Here is a 17,528-nt window from a genome sequence, read left to right as displayed (position 1 = left end):
GTTGCTGGTGATCTTGGGAAGATGTATACAGCTGGTGGAGAGGCATTGAATGTAATGGGAGTGGGTGATGTGCACATTACACTTCCAAATAAGGGTGTGTGGACTTTATAGCAAGTCAGACACATTCTAGATCTGAAGAAAAATCTTTATTTTTTGGGACAGCTTGATTACAATGGTTATTTAGTAGTGTTCTCTAGAGGAGCTTGGAAGTCACTAAGGGTGCATTGGTCTTAGTGCATGGTAAGAGATCTAACTCTTTGTATTTAACATCAAGGTCTGGTGATGTACAGGGAAATACAAGAGTGCAAAAAGGCAAGTTTGATCGCGCGAAACATATGAGGAAGCCAAAGGGAGTCAGATTTGTTGTTCCTCATATAAGCCTGGGGAAATTGGCTGAGGTTGCCAAGATTGGTTCGAGAGCATATACTCCTAGTGTAGTGGGAGTTGTGAATCGCCCAATGGATGTGTTGACTAAGGGCGATATACGTGGGAGATTGAAGTCGGGTTCAACTTCAGTGCATCTTCAAGCTTGAAGACGGGAGCTGTGAGCTGCAAAGATGATAGGGTTTGACTGGAAACAATGGCTAGCATGTTTAGACCTAGTCTCCAAGTGGGAGATTATTGGGTTGCATGTGGAAACTGGTCTGTGAGTAGGAAATCAAGAAACAGAGAGTTCCCTCGACTTTGAGCGAACTGGCACTTGAGCGAAACTCAACCCGTGAGTTCGCTCGAGGTGCGCTCGGCAGTGGGCTCGAGCGAAACTCAACCTGTGAGTTCACTCCAGTCTCACGCGACAATGGGCTCGAGCGAGACACAACCGCTTGAGCCAATATTCTACTAATTGTTGAGTAATATTACATTATTGAGCGGTGCTACTCTGCCGCTCAGAGTAGACCGCTCAAACATACCGCTAGTTATAAATCATCTTTTTATTTTTTTTCTAATTTTTTTATCATTTAATTTTCTTTTAAATAAAATTTAAAAATATCAATATACTAATAATCACTTTCTTAACTATTAAGTAAAAAAATAAAAAAAAGTAAAATACATGAGATGTCAAAATGAGGGGGGGTAAATAGAGTGGACAAAGTAGCATTTTTCTACATTATTACACGTGTGATTAAAAATCTCAGCCATTTTAATTAGTGAAGATTCGAGAGTTTTTGGAAAAATTCTGAAAAATCTCTACATAATGTGTTTTATTGGATTTTGCAAAGATAGTTAAGAAAATTTGAATAAAATTCTTCTAAAATATATTTTATTTCATTATCACACCTGTCATTGAAAATCTCAACCATTTTAATTAGCAACTGAAACGTGCTAAGAACATTTTTGTCATTTTCATCTTAAACCGAATCATACCATTCGTGTAATATTCATATTTCAAGATCACATAAGTATATTTAAACAAACAAATAAGAGATAGCAAACAAGCAAACATATCAATGAAATGATTTACACAAATATATACAAGTATTAACCAAGAGTAAGTTGAGTGTATACTTATAAAAAACCCACGTAAGGAATTACTAGAAAGCTGTAAATCCGAACGTGCTTCGTTAGAAAGTGTCTAGAAAAATCCTATTTTGTGATCTTGAGTGTGTGAGGATTTCTAAGGCATCACTTGATCTTAAACCATTTGGTCTTTAGGGTTTTTAGGTAAAAAACCCCTTTATTCCACTCATGTAGCAAAACAAAACTTGAAACAAAAAATGTACACATGCGATGGTCGAAAACATGGAGGATATGCATCCCCCACCATTCGTTTCTTAAAAACACTAAAACTTTCTTTCATAAAAATGGGTAGAAGTGTGTGTATTTCACCATTCTCGAAATTCATATGAGATTTGAACCTCCTCATTTTGAGTTGAGAATATGACTTGTGTGTGTAAGACTAGAGAAAAGCAATCCTTACCTTATTTATTCTTGATGGTGGCGAAATGCTATCTTCAAAATGAATCCTCCTTGTTTAGTTGGAAAGAAAGTGCAAGAAAGTGTAAGAATCTTCAAGAGAAGGTGTGAGAAGAAGGTGGAAAAGATGAGCACAGATGCAAAACTTGAAAAATAACTAAGAAGAAAGTCTTGGGCGTGTGACTCTCTTCCCGTTTTATAGAACTTTCCTCTATCCCTCATTGGTTGCTTGAAGTCCATTGCATGTAAGAGAAGTGGCTTTTCCCTCTTCCTTCTTCTCTAGCAGGAAATGACACTTGGTGTTCCCCACCTTTGGATTGCATTGGGAAGGTAAAAAGCTTGTGGGTGGCGTGTGGGTCTTCCCTTAGCCAAATCCATCTCTTCCATCTATGCCCCTTCCAATTCCCAACTAAGTGCATTGTACATTTGGGCAAAGAGGTAAAACAACTCCAAGTCTCTTCCTTTTCGCAAGAGATAAATTTGCATGAGTGACACATAGCATGGGCATGTGCCATGCCCTAGCCGTCCACTTACTCTTTTCCACTTCCCAAGTTGATGCTTCATCTCCTAATGCTCCTTTCCTAGGTGACTCCTCATGTGCCAATGGTCTAAAGATAACTTAAGTGACAAGTGGCAAGTGAAGAGGTGCATTGAAAATGTGGTAGCCGAAATTCTAGGGGCATATTTGTCCTTTGATACAAGAGTTCCTTCATCTAATCTTCTAGAAGCGTAATGCATGCTTGATACTTGGCAAAGTCTGACAAAATTTGAAATCCCCTGTGCCCCCTTCGGTTTCCCATGCATCTTTTCTAGAAAAACTTCCTTCCACTTTCCTAGGCTTTCATTTCCAAGAAAATCTACCTTGGAACTTGAAATAAAGAGAAAACCACGGTCTAGGTGTGTGGGAAATGGGTTGGCCAAAAATCCTTTAGTCTTCCTAGGTTGCTTTTGTCCCTTGATTCTTCTGGAAGGTTTATAGCATGTTGACAAGTGGCAGATCTTCTAGGGTAGGCGTGCAAACCACCTTTTGGTGTTTCTCTACACTTCTCTCTCCCCATTCGCCCACTGACAAGACCAGATTCATAGTGCAACACATGTATGACATATGGCACTAGTGACTAAGGTTTGGGTCATGGACCTAAAGCCATTGGGTCTGGGTTTCTAAATAGGACAAAAAATTACAAGGCATTCTAGGGCCACTCCCCTCTTGGGCCAAAGTTTCTAAATCAAAGATTCTAAGACATTCCAAAAATAACTAAGGCTCTTAAAATGCTAAGGCAATTAAGAATAAATTCTATGGGTCAAGCTTAGGCAAGTTCAGGTCATCACATCCTCCCCTCGTTAGAAAAAGATTTCGTCCTCGAAATCGGCACCGTAACCATCAATCAAAACATTCGTAAGAAGAAATACCAGGCTACTACCTCTTCCATAAGCGGCCGTAGACTTCTTGGATGATGTTGATGATGAGGGTACTTCATCTGCCACTTTTATCACGAAATCCTGTGAAAAGTAGAATATTGCTTCCAAATCGTAATCAAAGTACATATTAACCCGCATCTCATTCGACCTATGTTCTATCTCAAGCTCCATATCCTCGATAGGTTGACTCTCTTCATGGAAGCGAATATGATCCGCAGACGTGTCTGAGGTCTCACAAGGTATAAACCTACTTGCGCGTTCTTCTGCTGTGCGACTCGATTCTGCCTCTGGATCAAAATTGTGCAAATTTCTCCTTTATGCTTCCTTCTAGCCACAACACGGTTGCTTCTCCTGATGTGGTAATGCTCGTATAAGATAAAGCTTTCCTCAAGATTTGCATCCATTACATGAGTGCGATGATGCTCAAATTTCTCCATCTGTCTTGATTGATTTGCTATCATCTGTTGCCTTCTCCTGAGGCGATCTCTAATACGACGTTCTCTTCATTCTCTCAATTGAGCCATTGAAGAAACATCCTTCTAGATCGTGGCATCCCCTGTTCCAAGGGTTTGGTAGGTGGTAACCTTTTCCAAGGGTTTGGTAGGTGGACACAAGGTTACCAGGTTTAAACTAACAACATGGAACATACAAATTTCACATAGGGCGAAACACACACACACACACACACACACACACACACACAACAATTTCATGCATACATCAAGAGTTCTAAGATACAAACAAATGAGGGTATTCACTTCTTAGTATATCCTCCTGTTCCCAAGTTGCTTCTTCAAAATCTGGGTTATTCCAGAGTACTTTCACTAGATTTATCTTCTGATTCCTCAACTCTTGTTCCTTGTGATCCACAATCTGTACTAGCCATTCTTTATAAGACAAGTTGGGTTGAAGCCGAATCTCGCCGGGCTCCATTAGTACTTGTAATACCTGAGTCCTACTACGTAGGTCCTTACATCATCTTATTAATTTTTCAAGTTAAATATTTTGAGATAAATATATTTTTTATTACTTCCAATTATTTTATTTTAAGATGAGTATGTTTTATTTTAAAATATGGTTTATTAAAATAAATCAAGGGTATTATTTTTAAGACTTTGAGATATTTTCCCTTAAGCCCTTTAATTTTATTTATTTAGAAAATGGCCCAAACTCTTTTTACCATTGGATTGGTGGGTAAAAGAAATATCTCCCCACATTTGATCTCCACCATTCATTCTCTACCTTTTTCGACAAGTTTGATAAAATCTCTTTGACTTTTCTTCGCCCTTGAACCCGTAACTCCCCAAACAAGCTATTGAAATCCCCTTTTCCTTCCCTTACACGTTGGCTTCCAAGAGAAGAACAAATTCTTTTTCTCTCTTTAGCACCCATCGGCTTCTAAAGCAAGCCATCAAGCCCTTTGACCCATGAGCTTCCTAAGGAAGCCATTGACTTTACTTCCTTCCACCCATCGTCCAAAGCAATACAAAAGTTAAGAATTAAAACCAATTTCCCCTTCGTTCCCTTGAACCGTTGACCTTCACCCAAGAAAAAGAAATAAAATTTCATCTTCCTTTCCAAGAGCTAACCGATGCACACCTTCCTCTTTTCTTCTTCTCTTTTCTTTTCATCTTCAAGAAAACAAGCTTTTTTATCTCCCTCAAGCTTGTGACTCCATGGCAAGGGAAGAAGAAAAATATTTTCTTCAAAGCTTGGAACCAAAGCTTGATCTTATCTTCCAAAGGATGAAATATTGAAGGTAATAAACTCTTGGTTCACTTCCTAGCATGATTTTCATATGGATTTCGAATTTCACCATTACCTTACCCATTGATGTTTCGGTTTTGGAGTTAAAACAGTGCTATCACTTTGTTCTTCATCTACACGGGTTTATCACCAATTGGTCCTCCACTTGTATTTTGAAAGAAGCTAAGAGTTCAAGGTAAAAGTCATAATTTGACTTATATATTTTTAATGTGATTTTGGAAGCCCATTAAGTTGTTTTAGCTTGTGTCTTGATATGTTTAATTTCTTATATTGTAAATAAATATGTATGCCCTGTTTTTGGCCTAAAGCGAATAGTATTATAGTTATTTTGCTATGTAGTTTCCTATATTTCGAAAATGCTATGTTGTTATTAAACTTGGTTTAATTATAGGTAATTATTATAGTGATTTTTAAATTATATATGTTGGTATCATGTGCCTTGTGTTGAGATTTGATTGGTAGTCTATTTTTAGAATGCTAGAGGTTTGATTTAAAGGTTTTGCTTGGTCCTATAATTTTATATCTTGCTTTTAAAGGTATTAAGTGAGTAAATCATAAGCATGAGTGTTTAAAAGTTTAAAAGTTTCTTAATGGGTAACTTTGCTATACTTTATGCTATTTTAATTTTAATGGGAGGTTTTATCTAAACTAATTAATATATTGCTTATGTGAATAGGTTATAGCTTAGTTAGTTTAGATATAAGGGATTAATTGTTCATGAGGTATTACAATATGCAAAACTGTCCAAGTATTCCTAACTCCATGTCACGCCATGTCTTGATGTAAAAATAGCCAATTTATGTTGTCCCTCGTTTGATTAAATTCTACCTAACCCAAGAGTCCAAAATATTGATAAACTATCATTTTTATAATGATGGACCACAAGTTGATTTAAAAGGGCATGCTTCCTAAGCTTGTTTAGCCAACTTGAAATGCCTAAATCTATTTCAAAGCCCATTGTTGAGAATTTCCAGATTTTATCTCCTAATGTCAGCAACTCAAAGTGAGCTTGAACCAAAAAGACATTGCTTGAAGTCTGTGAATTCTTAGCTATTTTTCATATAATCTTTTAAAAATAGCCTTTCCATGGACAACTAGCATGTCTTAATATTTAAGTTATTTCTTTTGTAAATCGAGGTGAGGAGTAGTCATTTGGGTTAATGCTAAGCATAGGATGGATGTTAGATTGTAATATCGTGGCTTTATCTTTTTAAAGGGAGGGCTAAAGAATATTGTATGAGTATTAACACGCTTATGGTATTTATTGGAATACGAATGTTGATGATGGAAGTATCGAGGAGCATAGAGGTAAGTAGCTATGACCATGCTTCTTACACCAAGTTCTCTTTATGAAAGAATGTCTCTCTCTCTTATTGCAAATGTTCTTCTAAATAAAAGAGTAAATGAATATAGTATGTACAAGCTCTTTCTTGATAGCCCCTGTTAAGTACCCTATTAATTATAATTGTGTGTATGTGTATACGGTAATGCACGCACGTAGGTTCTAAGTCATAAGATTTTCATACATGCTCTCTCAATAAACTCATTGATTATTCCTATATGTAGTATGGCATGAAAATGTATCTTTTTCATAAAAATGCATGTGTATCGATGTAAGAAAGATGATGAAAATGTTTTGATTGCAAAGGAAGGGTAATGAATGTTTCATGCTATATGCTTCAAGTGATGCTTTAAACGAGTTTTAGAATGTCCCTATGAACTGATACTTCAAATGATGCGAAGAATGTTTTAAAATGCCCCTATGAGCTGATGCTTTAAATGACGTGAATGAACGTTTTAAGATGTCCCTATGAACTGATGTTAAATTGTTCCTATTAACTGATGTTAAATTGTTCCTATGAACTGACACTTTATGGATGTCATGAAAAATGATGTTTAAGCTCATACTTTTAAAATGATGTTTCTTCATGAATGTACTATTAAATGAAAAGATGATGTTAAGTTCATGCTTTTAAATGACGTTTTCCATGAATGAACTATTAAATGAATTGGATTGAAAGGACTGACATGAATGAATGAAAGAAAGGACTGAATGAATGAATGCTTTAATGTATGAAACTATGTAACGGCCATATGAATGAAAAGGGTACCAAAGGAATGGGCAGATTGCAATGCCGGGTAAGTAGTACTGATAGTACACCTTGTGCTGCCTCCTGACTGAAAATGGATTTCCAACATGTGGCCACGGGCAGAATCCAGGTCAAAAGGAAGACCGCTAACCCTAACATATGAGGTCTAATAGTGTGTACCGGTCAAAGAAAGTGAAACGTAAATTAAAGTTATTTCTAAGAAATGTTTATACATGAAAATATGGCTTATTCCTTAAACTGTTATGCATGAAAGCATTGTTAAGAATTAGCAAAAATGTTTATGTATGCATGTTTTCAAAAGAAAAGAATAGATGCTTCATATGTTCACTGCATGGTGTACTACTTACTAAGTATTTGACTCATTTTGTTTTAAATGTCTTAAACGTCCAGGTAATGACGCAAAGGCTGGGGAGTAAGGCATTACTGCAGAGAGAGAGAGGCAGACGCTTAGAACCTTCCCTAACTAGAACAGTTATGTTACTAATGATAGGTCATGTTTATGTATAGACATTTTATGTTGGGATGGACTCTGAGAGTCTCTTATGGATGAATATTCGAATAAAATGTCCATTAGGTGTTCCTTTTATTAGATCAAAGATTTAGAGTGCACATGTATCATGTCCATGTCGATCGTATGTTATTTGAAAAAGAAAAGTGATGAAAAGGAAAGAAAGAAAAGAACAGGCACGTACGTCGCGATCCCGCCCTTCCCGGGGCGGGGTTGTGATAGTACTGGCCGTCTTTCTCCAAAGCTCTTCTTTAAGGTTGACACATGAAACACATTATGTATTAGCTGCATCTCTACCCGCAAATCCAAACTGTAAGCTACTGGACCAACTCTTTCGATTACCTCATAAGGTCCTATGAATCGGGGACTCAACTTTCCCTTTTTACCGAAACGTATGACTCCCTTCATGGGTGATACTTTGAGGTATACCCAATCTCCTACTACAAACTCCAGATTGCTCCATCGGTTATTGGCATAGCTCTTCTGACTGTTCTTGGCTGCCTTCATTCTTTCTTGGATCATGGTCACTTGTTTTTGAACTTCTTGTAAATACTTGGGTCCTAGTATTTTCCTTTCTTCCACTTCATCCCAATACAACAAGGATTTGCATATTTTCTTCCATATAATACCTCGTAGGGTGCCATCTAAATGGTAGCTTGAAAACTATTATTGTAGGCAAATTCCACCAAAGGTAGGTGACTTTCCCAATCACCACATATCTCCATAACACATGCTCGCAACATGTCTTCCAAAGTTTGGATTGTACGTTCCATCTGTCCATCCGTTTCAGGGTGATGTGCTGCTAAAATTCAGACAAGTGCCTAACATCGTTTGCAAGCTCTGCCAAAATCGCGAAGTAAAACGGGTATTTCAGTCTAATACTATGGTTTTAGGTACACCATGTAGTCGGAGGATTTCCTAACATAAACTCGGGAGAATTTTTCCATAGAATCCATGTTAGCTATGGGTATAAAATGTGCACTCTTAGTCAGTTGGTCGACTATAACCTATATTGAATCCTTTCCTGACGACGTCCTTGGTAAACCTATTACGAAGTCCATTGACACATCTTCCCATTTCCACTCCAGGATAGGCAATGACTGTAGATCACCTGCCGACCTTTGGTGTTCAACTTTTATCAATTGGCAAATAGAGTATTTTGCCACAAACTCAACAACTTCCTTCTTAATTCCGTCCCACCAGAACTGACCTTTCAAATCTTGATACATCTTTGTATTGCCAGGGTGCGCTGTGTAAGGGTTGCAATGAGCTTCCTTTAGTATCTTTTCCTTCAGCTCAACAATGTTTGGAATCACTTTCCTCTCCTTATAAAAGAGCATCTCATTCCTTCCAATAGAGAAATGTTGCGGTCGTTCTGATTTCAAAATCTTCTGTCAGAGCTTTTCTAGTTTTTCATCCTTACGCTGACCTTCCAGAATTTCTTCAATCACGGATATAAACTCTTGTACTACTACAAAAATAGCATCTCACGATGGATCTCCAATCATTAGATTCCTTAATCTTGCTAAGACAGATGTCAAGTCTACTTTAGCCTTGAGGCTAAGTGCGTTTGCTACAACGTTAGCCTTGCTGGGATGATATTTGATCTCACACTGATAATCACTAATGGTTTCCACCCATCTTCGTTGCCTCATATTCAGATTTTTTTGACTGAACAGGTACTTGAGACTTTTGTGGTCTGTGTAGACTTCGCATTTCTCTTTGTACAAATATTGCCTACAAATCTTTAGTGCAAAAACTATTGCTATCAATTCCAAGTCGTGGGTAGGATAGTTATGTTCATGATCCTTGAGCTGTCGCGAAGCATAAGTGATGACTCTTCCTTCTTGCATTAGAACACATCCCAAACCCATCTTAGAGGAATCACTGTAGACCATGTAGGGCTTGTGAGGTTCTAGTAGTGCTAATACTGGGGCCGAAGTCAACCTATTCTTCAACTCTTGAAAACTCTTCTCACACTATTCGGTCCAAACATATCTAGCATCCTTTCTTGTAAGTGCTGTTAAAGGGTTAGAAAGTCTAGAAAACCCTTATACAAACCTTCGGCAGTATCTTGCTAAACCAAGAAAACTACGTACTTCATGGGCATTAGTTGGCCTTTGCCACTCTGTTACAGCGTTATTCTTAGTTGGGTCCATTGCCACTCCTTTACTAGAAATGACATGTCTTAAAAATTTCACTTTGTAGAGTCAAAACTCACACTTACTAAGTTTGGCATATAGCTGATGTTCCTGCACTGCCTCTAGTACAATCCTCAAGTGCCTCTTATGCTCCTCCTCATCATGGGAGTAGATTAAAATGTCATCTATGAACACTACTACGAAACTGTCTAAGTATTGTTGAAAAATCCGATTCATTAGTTCCATAAATGCTGCAAGGGCATTCGTCAATCCAAAAGGCATAACTAGGAACTCGAAGTGTCCATAACGAGTTTGAAAAGCAGTCTTATATATGTCTTGCTCCCTGATTCTGAGTTGGTGATATCCAGATCGTAGATCAATTTTTGAGAAAATTGCGAGGATCTAGTAGATCGTCTATCCTTGGCAAAGGATATTTATTCTTGACAATCATCTTGTTCAAATCCCTATAATCAATACACATCCTAAGAGTCCCATCTTTCTTTTTGACAAACAAGGCTGGTGCTCCCCACGGCGATGAGCTAGGTCTGATAAAACCCTTCGCTAGAAGCTTTTCGATTTGCACCTTAAGCTCTTTCAACTCTGCTAGGCCCATTCGGTAGGGTGCCTTAAGCATTGGGGCTGTGGTTGGTTCCAACTCAATTGCAAATTTCATCTCTCGATTTGGGGGTAATCCAGGTAGTTCATCGGCGAAAATCCTCAATCACAAGAATTCCTTGGATTTCTTTAACTTCTTCTGTCATGTTTGTCATCATTACTAGATAAATGATGTCCCCGTTCATCAAACCCTTCTTGACTTGTTCAGTTGTTACCACAGATAGATCAAGTCGAACAATCTCACTCATATAGCAGATCCTTTCTTGAAAAGGTAGATCGAATACTATTTCCCGCCTTCGACAGTCTATCTTGGCATAATGCCTTGACAACAGTCCATTCCTAGGATTAAGTCGAATTCCATCAAATGAAAGACAATCAAATTTGCAGTCAAAACTAATTTTACGATTTCCACCGAGCAATTCTTAACTACACTTGTGCAGCCAATTACTTTCCCGTCTGGAATAGCTACTAAAACTTTTTGAGACATTGCCTCAGCCTAGAGCTCACACTGTCGCACACATCTACTAGAGATAAAAGATCTTGATACTCCAGAATCAAACAAAGCACACACTGCTTCATTCTAACTTTACCTAAAGAGGTAACTATAATTACTTAAGATTTCCAAACACAAGCTATCCATGAATTAAGGCAAAGTTGGAAATGTTACTAGTAATCACTCCCGCATCTATCGTCTCATCAGCTTCTAGGTTTACCTCTCCTGGCGTAATAGCATAAACCTTGGCTTTCAGAGCAGTCTTGGGTTTAACTCTTGGCGTTGACGCTCCTTCATGCGTAATCTGCAGACAATCCTGGATCATGCGGCTGGTTTGACCACATCTGAAACATGCTCCAGTGGCCATATGACACTCTCCACAGTGCCTTTTCCCTTATCGGGGATAAGGTGGTTGAGTGACGATTGTTGCATTTCCGACTACCACACCTTTTCCTTTGCTTGGAGTTACAGGGGCCTTTTGTTTCCACGTACTACCTCCTGGCGAGTAAGGAAATCCTCTTTTCCTATCCGTTTGAGTCTGTGCAATTAGTCTACGTTGCTCCGCCTCATCTATCGAAGCTACATTGACTAATTCTTGGAAATTTTCTATCTGTAGACATGCTACTTGGTTTCAGATACGAGGTTGCAAATCGTCTTGGAACTTCCTTGCTTGCATTCTCTAGATACTGATCAAATGAGGTGCGAACCTCCCCATCTCCATAAAATGAGCAATGTACTGACCAATCGTTATATTCCCTTGGGTCAAATTTGCAAACTCCAAAACCTTTTGCTGCTTGGGCCTTTTTGGGAGGAAACGATTATCAAACTCCGTCTTAAATTGATCCAATGTGAGTGCAGTCAAATTTTTCAATTCTCAGGCCAAAAGTTGCCGTTTGGTGTCCTGCCAGATTCTAGCTTCTCCTTGAAGCATGTGACCCGCGTACTGGACCTTCTGCTCTTCCGAGCATCCACTAACTTTGAAAGTTCTTTCTAGATCCATAAGCCATTTGTTAGTCTTTAAAGGTCCTTCCATTCCAAAGAAATTCAGATATCTATATACCATGAACTTCTTGTAAGTACATCCATGTTCCCCTATGGGCGGTACTTGTCTAGTGTTTTGTCCTTGTTCCATCTAATTACGTACCACCTCAGTCATCTGGCGAATCGCTTCTGCTATAGCCTGTCCCCTTTCCAGTGAGGATTTCTAGTTTTGTGATCCCCACCTCTTGGAGAAGTGTTCTCGCGTCGGTTTTGAACCATGATTTTCTTCTCTTGAAAATGCACAAAACCAGCATGGGTCAGTCTCTTCTTTAGAGAAAGATAACCTTTCTTTTCTTGAACTTGTGATCTTACGGCATATCTTCTTCTTCCTCTAGATTCAAGCCTATATCTATAAGATCCAAGCCTACAACTACAAATGTCAAACCTAGTTAAAGGTACCATGCATTCCTAGGACAATGTGTGCGTTTACCCAGAGACGTAATTGCTCTGATATCATGCTCTATGGCACCCTCAGCCCCCGCTTGGGATTGGACGGTGATTGAAATGCCGGGACATGTAACACAAGGCTACAAACCCCTCGTATATGACAGATAATATGCTATGCATCTAAGTACACTAGTAGTATGCAATAACATAGCAATAGAAAAATAGTAAAAGTCTGGTGATCTAAGCAATGCGACAAGCAATTGCAAAGCACATGACACCGTATTAACATAATATTCCAATATTGTCCAAAAACCATAAACATGTATTAAAAAGATATAGCATCCCAAAGCATAGAGTATAGTTTAAATCTCCCAAAACACTAGACATCCTCAAAACATTGTTCCTCAAAAGTTGAGATCTAAACTATAAGTTCCTTTTTTTTTTTTTTTCCACAAAACAACTTAGGTTCTCGTTTTCTTCATAACTGCTATCCCATCAGGAGACAGACACTAGAAGATCTCATGGGATTGCTGAGGCTCTGGCGGTGTCAAACATAAGTCCTTTGATGTTGCCTTTGCGTCAATCAAGGCTTTCGAGGCTCGCTTTAGATAAGTAGACATATGATCCATATTCCACCAAAATTTCAGATTCTTAGATAGTTGATAGATCATAGCATCGATCTCGGTCTCATTAATGCTAGTTAGGATCTCCCTGAGAAGCTTAGTCGTGTGTTTAATGCGTTGGCAGTATAGTTATGACGAGCCTAACAATATACTCGTCCTCTATCAAGGAACCATCTAGGTTCATGTTTCTTGGGAGTCCGGGGTACCTGTAACAACTTCTACCATTTCGGTTGGGGAATGGTAGTGGAAACTACAACAATGAGATTTCAAGAAATCTCAGCAAGTAATCACACAATATACAATAGATAGCACAAGCATATAAGAGGTACATCATGAAATGCATGTATGGACATGTACTTGACATATGATTTGACCATTTTCAAAAGACTTATAATAGAGACTTTCGTTTTTCAGAAAAACTTCTTAACTTTCTTATTCATGTTGATCTTAATCAGAGTTTGCCTTATCAGAACATATCACAAGATTACATTGAGTGATCCTTATCATATCACGAGATTTTCATCAAGTGATCCTTATCTTATCACGAGATTTTCATCAATTGATCCATATCTTATGAGCTCTTATCCTTTTTCAGAGGGTGAACATAACATGATTCCCCTTTCCAATGTGTGTTCCTACTAGTTACTGCACTATCAACGGTCCGTGTATCGTGATGAATACGTCATATGTGACGCCCTGACTCCCACGTACAAAAAACAAGGGAATCGTGACGTCAGGATGGTGACAGCACGGTCACGCATCCCAACAAAATGTGCTCAAGTGTGTGTGCAACATGCAAAGGTGCACAATAAAAGTCGCAGTGGATAATATAAATAAGTCAACTAAGTACCAGAAATTTAAATACAAATATTCAACACAATTTATCTTTAAAAATATACAGTCATCCCAAATATAATACAAAAGGTAAATACATAAATTGATAAAAACATAACTCACTAAACAGGAGCAATCCCAGATCACTCCTCCAAGGGAGCCAAGCTAAGGCTCGTCATCATCATCTGCATCAAAATCTGCGATACCATAAAAATGGTACCACAGGTAAGTATAAACCAAACAACTCTCGGGGTAAAAATACATTAATGCAACCAACAATATAGCAAAATACATTTAGCCATAAAATACCATTTTTTCCGTGAAAAATGATTATTTCCAACACACGCCAAAAATCCCATTTTGGCCCAAAATATCCGTAAAACATTTTCCCATAAAATGATTCACACAAACAATCCATTTATCGGACACTGTAGGCGGGAATCGCAGGCGGGACTCTACCACCGTCCCTGCTTACCACCATCCCTACCGCGTGCACCGTAGGCGGGAATCACAGGCGGGACACAACCACCATCCCTGCTTACCACCATCCCTATCGCGTGCACCGTAGGCGGGAATCACAGGCGGGACTCTACCACCATCCCTACAGTTCCTTTACACACAATGAGTACTTAACAGAGCACTGTAGGCGGGAATCACAGGCGGGACTCTACCACCATCCCTGCTTACCACCATCCCTACAGTCTCTTTTCCTTTTACTCACATGAAAATCCAATTCCAATAAACACATGAACATGTATGCAATCATGTGAAAACCCAGTTTTCTTTACAAACATGATCATGCATGCAATATGCGATGTACGTGAACAAGTCATAACCAACAACCACAATTCACAATGCAAACAAACACACAACTCCGTCCACAATCCATCCGACCCCCGAAATTCCTCGGACTCAGTCCGGCAAAACAAACCAATTCACAGATAATATGTGTTAGTGCAAAAATATATTTAAATCACGAAAATTCTTTAATGAAAATACTTACAGTGCAATATAACAATTTCCGAAGGATCACGAAGTTGCAAGTGGTGATGTCTGAGCAACACCATAGTGTAAAATACACTGTGGCCGTGGGTCACAGATACCCACTTTTCAACGAGGACAAACGAAGACCCAAAAATGGTAGGGTAGGGCCTAGGGAGGTCGGTGAAGCAAATGGTGGTGGTGGTTTGCCGTGGGTGGCGGCGAAATGGGCGGTAGAAGACCAAAATGCCCAAATCGGAAATGTAGATGGTGGAGCTTCACCGGTGACGGATCGGAGCTGGGGTTGGGTCCAATGGATTGCCAAGAGGTCGGGGATGAAGTGGTAGGAAGATGGTGGCCAATGGTGGTGCGACGGCGGCGCAACGGCGGAAAGAGTGCCGCGGCTTCGAAGGGCTACTGGTGATTAACGGCGGCACGGATGGAGGTGAGGTTGGTGGGGTGAGGTCGCCGGCGGCTGGGGAAGCTAGCGGGCTGGGCGGTGAAGGCCACCGCCGGCTCACGGCGGCGCTGGCGTGAAGGTGGCCCGCGGCTTCGTGGGGTGCGTGTGGGCTACCGGCGGCGAGGTAGGGGCTGAGATTTGGGGGGTGAGGTCGCCGGAGGGAGAGGGAGCTGGTCGGCCGGGCGGTGTCGCGCACGGCGGCGGGCTGGGCGGTGAGGAAGAACGGACGGAGAGAGAGGGAGGGATAGGGAGTTGCGCGCGGGAAGGAGAAAAATAAAGAAGAAAAAAGAAAAGAAAGAAAAGAAAAAGGAAGGAAAGAAAAATGGAGGGAAAAGAAATGAGGTCCAATTCTCATAACTTGGGTCACAAAAATGATCCAACGGAGATGATTTTAAAACCACAAGTTAAACAAAATAATTTAAACGTAATGGTAAAGTCAAATTGAAATAATTAAATGCCACAGTAATTAATTTAAATATTAAAAGCAATTTAAATGCATAAGAATAAATAAATATTTGGAAAGCACATAAAAATAATTTTCACCAAATTAAAATCATAGAAATAAACTTACTAAAAATCTAACCAATTTTAAAATAAGAGGATAAATTTTTGAACAATCAAAAATAACCCTTCAGTAAAAATACACTGAAATACGAGGTGTTACATCATAAATAGAGATTCATATTAATCTGACCTTACTTCATCGGGTTATATGCCTTATGCACCCACTAGCGTTAGGCGCTTCCTCGCTTCGGCATTCTTTGAAAAGAATTCATTCGAGGCTCGTCAACGATACTTTGTCGATTTAGGGGTTACCACTCTATTCTTAAGCACTCCAAAGTGGACGGAGGAGTCCCACTAGGACATTCCCCTACCGTAGCACTTGTGGTCATGATAAAACTTACAAACTCTTTTCTTTGAAAACACTTTTTAGAAACACTTTCTCCAAATGCACATGACATGAGACTTAAGACATACGTACTTACACTTGACATATGATACATGAAATGCCGTGCATGAAATAACCATGCATAAAATGTTCAATTCATGCACGATAACATTAATAACATGAGATATCAAAACACATACATGAAACTATGAAAAAGGGCCTTGGTTGAAATATGTAGGTGCAAAAACATGAAAAATAGTCACTTGAACATTGTTCTTCTTCAAACATATTTGCTTAGAAATCAAAGCATAATGAAATGAAACATTAAATTATGGTATTTGGCCATGATTCGAAACTTCTAAGACATGTATAGTCGAATCATCAAGTAACACAAATCAACCACAATGTTTTCCTTAGAACTGAAACATGCTAAAAACATTCTTGCCATTTTCATCTTAAACCGAATCATACCATTCGTGTAATATTCATATTCCAAGATTACATAAGTATATCCAAACAAACAAATAAGAGAGAGCAAACAAAGCAAATATATCAATGAAAAGATTTACACAAATATATACAAGTATTAACCAAGAGTAAGTTGAGTGTATACTTACCAAAGATCCACGAAAGCAAATATATCAATGAAAAGATTTACACAAATATATACAAGTATTAACCAAGAGTAAGTTGAGTGTATACTTACCAAAGATCCACGTAAGGAAATACTAGCATGCTGTAAATCCGAATGTGCTTCATTAGAAAGTGTCTAGAAAAATCCTATTTCGTGTTCTTGAGTATCTGAGGGTTTCTAGGGCATCACTTGATCTTAAACCATTCGGCCTTTAGGGTTTTTAGGTAAAAAACCCATTCATTCCACTCATGTAGCAAAACAAAACTTGAAACAAGAAAGTCCACACGTGGTGGTTGAAAACATAGAGGGTATGCATCCCCCACCATTCAGCTTCAAGAGTTCCTTGAAAATCCTAAAACTTTTTTCGAAAAAAATGGATAGAAGTCTGTGTATTTTACCATTCTTGAAATCCTTATGAGATTTGAACCTCATTTTGAGTTGAGAAGATGACTTGTGCATGTAAGACTAGAGAAAACCGATCTTTACTATAACATCCCGTCCTCGAAGGTCTGGAGAGTTATCTCTTGTAACCTAAATCCAACTTACATAACATATTTAAGTACTCCAATATTCCCAACAAGTAAAAATCATTTATCCAAACAAAAAATATATGTTCCTCTGTCAGGACACCAAATAAATACCTTAATGAGATAATTTAAAAACTCCAAAAATATTTAGAAATATTTAGGACTCCAAATATCAAATAACATAAAA

The 17,528-nt window shown here is 38.7% G+C and overlaps 1 long non-coding RNA gene across 1 annotated transcript in view; it reads left to right on the top strand.

Moving 5' to 3' along the window:
• Positions 1-4,860: 4,860 nt before the first annotated feature.
• LOC121240223 overlaps positions 4,861-17,528 on the top strand; it is a 70,506-nt gene continuing 57,838 nt past the window's right edge. The window contains exons 1-2 of the long non-coding RNA XR_005935493.1: positions 4,861-5,089; positions 5,190-5,272. This is a non-coding gene — a long non-coding RNA (uncharacterized LOC121240223). The remainder of the gene's footprint in view (positions 5,090-5,189; positions 5,273-17,528) is intronic.

Source organism: Juglans microcarpa x Juglans regia, chromosome 7S (genome assembly GCF_004785595.1).
Source record: "Juglans microcarpa x Juglans regia isolate MS1-56 chromosome 7S, Jm3101_v1.0, whole genome shotgun sequence".
In the NCBI taxonomy this organism is placed as follows: Eukaryota; Viridiplantae; Streptophyta; class Magnoliopsida; order Fagales; family Juglandaceae; genus Juglans; species Juglans microcarpa x Juglans regia.
Note: the sequence above shows the minus strand (reverse complement) of the source record. Positions and strands in the feature narration are given on the sequence as shown.